A 7,328-nucleotide genomic window follows, 5' to 3' on the forward strand; every position below is an offset into this window, starting at 1 on the left:
GGATCCCAGGCAGGGGTGTTGGCTGTTACTTCTGTAATCTCAGCACTCCTGAAGCAGGAGAATCCTAAATTTGGGACCAGTCTGGATTACAGACTGAAGGGAGAGGATGAGACAGGAGAGGAGGGAAAAGAAGAGAAAGTACCCTTCTACTGGGTTTTTCAAAGGGTTGGGACATGAGAAAGGAAGACAAATAACCCACCATAAAACAACTATGTAATCGAATCAGAAAACCTATGGATCTACATTCAAGATTAGCCACCCTCTTCTCCTCTTTTCTCTTTCCAATAATCCTCCACCCCACTGACAGGTAATGAAACAGAGGCTCATCTGAGCTGCCACAGACAGACCGTATTTTCATGATCTCTTACTCTGTATCAGGGCAGAGGAGGTTGAAGACAGCACAGACTGCCCCACCTCCTGTTTGGAGGAAGGCACTAGGTGCTTCAGAATCTGTCTTGAACATAGGAGGGGTTGAGGAAGAGCATACCGAAGCCTGAAGGCTGAAGAGGCATTAGGTTTGGGGGCAAGGCTGTGGAGTCCTCATTAATGTGGCCAAGCAGAGGAAACAGACTGTGAGAAACGCCTGTCAAGAGAAGGTGAGACTTTAGCCAATCAAAAGTCACTCAGAGACTCAGGACTGAAGAAAGGGGATGTATTCATCGGGGGTGTGGGGGGGTGGGGGAGATGCTGGAAGAAGTAATGAAGAGGGGTGAGAGTCTGGGGAAATATCCAGGGGCCAGGTCATGGAAGCCTTCAGGCCCATGGGTAGGTTAGAGTCTGTCTACAGCCAAGAACAATATGAAAGAGTTCTAAAACACAGAATGGCCTGTCAAGCCTGGGTTTCAGAGATTCTTGAGGGTAGAGAGGTTAGATAGATGTTGAAGTCGTAGAAAACCTTACTAGTACAACTTGATCACATTGTATACCTGTATCACAGTATAACACCCTGAACAGCAATGTGAGGAGACTGTCTATTTCTCTGGTACTCAGAAGACTGAGGCAGGAGGATCAAGAGTTTGAGGCTAGCCAGGTGAGGTGGTGCACACCTGTAAGCCCAGGACTCGGGGACGCAGAGGCAGGTGGATCCCTGTGAGTTCGAGGCCAGCCTGGTCCACAAAGCAAGTCCAGGATATCCAGGACTACACAGAGAAACCCTGTCTCAAAAGACAAAAAACAAACAAACAAAAGAGTTTGAGGCTAGCCTGGGACACATAGTGAGATTCTGTCCCAAAAGAGATCATAATATGCCCTACAAATATGCACAATTATTATTGTGTATGTCTTAAAATTTACGGGTTTGGGGGAGACAGCAAGATGGCCCAGCAGGTAAAGTACTGTGCAAGCTTGATGACCTGAGTTCTAGCCCTAAAATCCTTAGACAGGTACAAGGAGAGAACTGGTTCCAGACAGTTGTCCTCTGACCTTCACACTCAAGTCATAGCACACACACACACACAGCACACATTACACACAAACTAATAACAACAACAATAATAATATCCCTTTAAGCATTTTTACATTCATTTACTGGGGGAGGGACTGGGTGGAGAACACATGCTACATGCTCGTGAATGCCTGAGGGGAATTTGCAGATATCCCTTCTCTTATTTCATCAGATAGGTCCCAGGGAGTTACAGGCTTGGTAAAAAGTACCTTTATCTGCTCAACTATCTTTCTGGCCTTTACTCTTTCTTTCTCACAGGGTTCCACTTCTATTTATTTATGTATTCATTCATTTATTTATTTTACAAATTTATTTTGATCTTTCCCTTCTACTAACTCTTCCTAAATCCTACCCACCCATATTTTTGTCTTTCAATCAAAAACAAAATATGAAAATCAAAACAAACAAAAACCCAATAAAACAAAATGCGCGCACGCACACACACACACACACACACACACACACACACACACACACACACACCAGTGAATTTGTTTTAACTACTCCTGAGCCTGAATGTAGAGGCCTGCCCTGTAGTGTTGATGAAAACTGATTTTCCCTTTACCAGCAGGTATCCATTGCAATCAACACCTTCTTGGTTAGGGGTGGGACTTCATGTCCACTTCCTCTTCTCAGTGCTGAGATTTTGTTTGGCTTGAACCTGTACAGATCTATGTGCTCAGGGTCACCACCTCTATGAGTTCATGTGTGTATCAGCCCTGGAATGTGGGGTGTGTGTGTGTGTGTGTGTGTGTGTGTGTGTGTTTGCGTGTGGGTGTGTGTTTTGAGATAAGACTGATCCAGGCTAGCCTGAGACTTGGAACAATCTTCCTATCTCTACCTCCTGAGTGCTGTGATTATAGGTATTAGCTACCATGATTGGCTAAAAAAATTAGAAATTTGAACTAACAAATGTAGAAGGAGACTAAGCACAAACTGTAGAGTTGGGTGTATGGATCGCTGAGAACAACATTATTGGGGCTGTGGCAGGTAGGCAGGGAATAGTGAGTCACCAGAGGCTGTGGTTCAGATGAGGAGTCTTACTGGTGACAGAATTGGGGCAGAGGTAGTGGAGATGGATAAGATGGATGGACAGGAGAGATCTACTCAGATCAACAAGACTTGTGACTGACTGCAGGGGAGTAGGAGGAGGGTGGTGACTATGATGATGCTCAGGTATCTGGCTTTCGCAACACAACAGAGATTGGTGTCACATACTAAGAGGTAAAAACTGCTTAGAGCATTTGGAGGGCAGGCCTGGGGATGAGTTTTTGTATACCAAGTTATATATGGTTGTAAGACATCCAGGAGAAGATATCCAACAGACGGTTGAGTACATACACATCCAAACTGAGGCAGACAGGTTGTGGACTTCAGGAAGGGGTTTATTTTTAACTTGGAACTCGTTTGTGTAATGGCTTGAGGGGGAGAAGCAGGAAGACAGTCAGTGGAGCCTAGGTCCTGAGGGATGGGACAGCATGCGTCCTATGTTGGACAAGGGGTTTGATGTAAGGAGGAGGAAAGCCAAGGAGTCAGCCTAGCTCATTAAAGCTTGCTTCTCTCACCCTCTTCTTGAGTCTCAGTGTCCTCAACTATAGAACAGTGAAATTATGAGGCACTTCCTCATAAATTTGTTCTGCTGATTAGATGCAATGCACACAATCTGCATGTTTGTTTGTTTGTTTGTTTTCAGGTATGTGGCTGTGTCGCATGAGATTAATATGTACCAAGCAAAATGGCAAGTCACTAACAAAGTCTGTTAGGATAAAAGGATGGCAGGGCAAACAAGAAGTGGAACAGCCTATTTAGGCAGTTTCTAATTCCCCCTTTCCCTTCTTTCTTTCCTTTTTTTTTTCTTTTTTTTTAGCATTGGCTAAAAGCTAAAAGTCAAGACAGTTGTGACCAACAGAAGTTCAACAAACTGCTGCCCACTCACACCACTAAGATTTGTATCCTTTTTTATTTATTTATTTATTTATTTATTTATTTATTTATTTATTCATTCATTCATTTATTTATTTATTTATTTATTTATTTTCTGATACAGGCTTTCTCTGTTAGCATTGATTTTACTGGACTCACTCTGTACACCAGGCTGGCATTGAACTTGTTGATCTACCTACCTCCAAAGTGCTGGGATTAAAGGCACATGCCACCACCACCCAGCTCCAAGATTTGTTTCTTTGTTTTTCAAGACCCAGTTTGGCTGTGTAATAGATTTGCCTGTCCTAGACTCTTTGTAGACCAGGCTGGTCTCAAACTCAACAGAGATCTCCCTGTCTCTGCCTCCTGAGTGCTGGGATCACAGGTGTGTGTCACTACACCCAGCTAAATATTTGTATCTTAATTAAAGAAAAATAAATAAAATTGTCAGAATAGCTCCAATTTCTGTAGTTTAATATAGAAACTTGTTTGTGTAACATTTTTTCTGATTTAAATTTTTAAGTGGATGCTATTTTTAAAAACTATTTTTTATTTATGCATTTAATTATGCATAAGTGTGTGTGCATATGCACATGCGTTTGGGTATATGCATATGTGTGAAGGTACCCTCAGAGGCCACAATATTGGATCTCCTGTAGCTGAAGTTACAAACAATTGTGAGCCACCAATAGTGAGTGCTAGGACCTAAACTCAGGTCTTCAGGAAGAGCAGCAAGTGTTCTTTGTTTTTTGTTTATATATATATACTTCTTTTATATATATATAAAAGTATATATACTTCTTTTATAAATTAAATTTTTATTTATTTATATTAATTACAGTTTATTTACTTTGTATCCCAGCTGTAGCCCCCTCTCTCATTCCCTCTCAATCCAACCCTCCCTCCCTCATCTCCTCCCTGCCCTTCTCTAAGTCCACTGATAGGGGAGGTCCTCCTCCCCTTCCTTATGACTCTAGTTTATCAGGTCTCATCAGGACTAGTTACAATGTCCTCCTCTGTGGCCTAGCAAGGCTGCTCCCCCCTCAGGGAGGGGGGAGGGGAGGCCAAAGAGCCAACCATTGAGTTCATGTCAGAGACAGTTCCTGTTCCCCTTACTAGGGTACCTACTTGGATACTGAGCTGCCATAGGCTACATCTGTGCAGGGGTTCTAGGTTTTCTCCATGCATGGTCCTTGCTTGGTTGGAGAATCTGTCTCAGAAAAGACCCCTGTGCCCAGATATATTTGGTCCTTGTGGAGCTCCTGTCCTCTCCAGGTCTTACTGACTCCCCCTTCTTTCATATGATTCCCTGCACTCTGCCCAAGGTTTGGTTATGAGTCTCAGCATCTGTTTTGCTACACTGCTAGGTAGAGTCTTTCAGAGGCCCTTTATGGTAGGCTCCTGTCCTGCTTCTTGTTTTTTCTTACTTCCAATGTCCATCCCATTTGTCTTTCTAAGTGAGGATTGATCATCTTACCCTGGGTCCTCTTTCTTGTTTAGCTTCTTTGGGTGTACAGATTTTAGTATGTTTATCCTATCTTTTAGGTCCAGTATCCACTTATAAGTAAGTATATATTGTGTGTGTCTTTCTGCTTCTGGATACCTGACTCAGGATGATCTTTTCTAGATCCCACCATTTGCATGCAAATTTCATGATTTCCTTGTTTTTAATTGCAGCAAGTGTCTTAAACCACAGACACACACACCAGATAATTAAACAAACAAACAAACAAACAAACAAACAAAAATAAATATGTAGTAAAGTCTTTTGTTCATTTCAAAGTCACATGGTTTTATTTTTGTTAAGTTATAGGACTTTATGTATGACCAATAACAGAGCTATACTACCTTTTAGTTTGAGATAGGGTGTCTCACAATGTAGTCCAGGCTGGACTGGAACTTGATATTCTTCCTGTCACAGTCTTCTGAGATTTGTGACTACAGACTGTCACACCAAGGCATGGTCCAGATATATAACTTATCAGACTATGTTTACAAATACCTTCCCCCTGGGGCTGGAGAGATGGTTCAGTAGTTAAGAGCACTGATTGTTCTTCCAAAGGACCCAGGTTCAATTCCCTGCACCCAAATGGCAGCTCACAAATGTCTGTAACTCCAAGATCTGATACTTTCACACAGACATGCAGGCAAAACACCAATGCAAAAAGAAATAAAAATAAATAATTACAAAAATACCTTCTCCCATTCTGTGTTTATCTTTCCATGACACTGTGTGTTATATGTTTGTGTATGTGAGTGTGATATCCTGTGCACATGTACATGCACAAGTGTATGGAGCCATATATGAATGTCAGTTGTCATCATCAACTGTTCTCCACATTATTTGTTCATTTGTTTGTTTGTTTGTTAGTATGTGTGAGAACCAAGTTATTCCGTGAACCTAGAACTCAGTGATTCAGCTAGATTGGTAGGCCAGCAGGCTCTAGGAACTCACTTGTCTGTGCTTCTCTGACAAGTGTACTAACAAAATAGAGGACTGCAGAACTAGGGCTAGTGTACTCACACACAGTAGAGGACTTCCGCACTAAGGCTAGTGTACTAATACAGTAGGGTCAGTAGCACTAAAGCTGAATTTTTAAATGGATGCTGGGGATCCAAATGCTTGTGCAGCAAGTTGTTTATTGACTCAGCTATCTTTCCAGCATTCAGGTTTTTTTTTTTTTTTCCTCGAGTCAGGATGGCCTCTAACTTACACTGATCCTCCTGGCTTGGCTGGGAATACAGGAATGTTGTTACCATGCCTGACCTCTTTTTCTTTTTCTTGACAATTTTCTAAAGTTTTCAGCTTGGGAGCTGGTGAGATTGCTCAGTGGGTAAAGATGCTTGCTCTCAAGCCTGATGACTAGAATTCAATCCCTAGGATCCAGTGGAAGGAAGAACAACTTTTAATTGTCTTCTGACCCCCAAGAAGTGCACACTATGGCCTGAACTTACTCCAACATTAAATGAATAAATGTGATTTTTGTTGGTTTGTTTTCTTAGATAAGATGTCTCAGAAACTGTTCTAGAACTTGCTTTGTGTATCTTGCTAACCTTGAACTCATAAATATACCTACCCCTACATCCAAAGTGCTGAGATGAAAGGTGTGAGCCTCCACACCTGGGCCTAAATAAATAAATGTAATAATTTTTAAATAAAAGTTTTAAATTTTGATAAATTTCACCTTGTTTCCTTTCATTTTTATTGTGCTTTTGTGTGAGACCTAAGATTCCATCGGCAATCAGTAACTATGTTTGTTTTTAGATTTTGTTTTCATTTTAAAATTACGTGTTTGTGCACACAATCGTAGATGACTTCAGAGGCTGAAAGAGGACCTTTAGATACCCTGGAGCTGGTATTATATGTGTTGGGAGCTATTCTGTGTTGGTGCTGGGAACTGGACTCAGTTTTGCAAGACCATTACAAGCTCTTAACTGCTGAGTCATTGCTCCAGCACCCAGTGGATAACTATTTATTGAGTACTTTCATGTGCCAGAAACTAGGGATTCCATAATTAATACAACAGACTTGATCCTTGTCTTTGTGGCAGTTGAGTCTAGTAAAAGCAGAAGAGATATTTCTCTGGTAGCTGCATGAATAACTTATCCATTGTGATTAAGCTTGGAAGAAGAGGCCTGGGGCTGGAGAGATAGCTCAGTTGGTTGAGTGTTTGCCTGGCAATGAAGGAGGCCATTGTTGTCACCCTGATCCTCAGCACTGTATCAAACCAGATGTGAACAGGAGTTCAAGGTCAAGCACAAAGTGAACTCAAGGTCACCCAGCTTGGGGTGTATACTATCATACTGAAAGGAACAGGGGGGATTGGAGGGAGCAGCAGAAAACAGCAGCAATCTCCCCCGCTGCCCAGGATTTTGTGAATGAGTAGAAAGTGTGGAGTAGTAATGGGCTGAGCAGCAGGAAAAATGGCCTCGAAGAGAGAATTTTTTTTTTTTTGTCATT

This window comes from Psammomys obesus, unplaced genomic scaffold, assembly GCF_907164565.1.
Source record: "Psammomys obesus unplaced genomic scaffold, mPsaObe1.curated_primary_1811, whole genome shotgun sequence".
NCBI classification, from domain to species: Eukaryota; Metazoa; Chordata; class Mammalia; order Rodentia; family Muridae; genus Psammomys; species Psammomys obesus.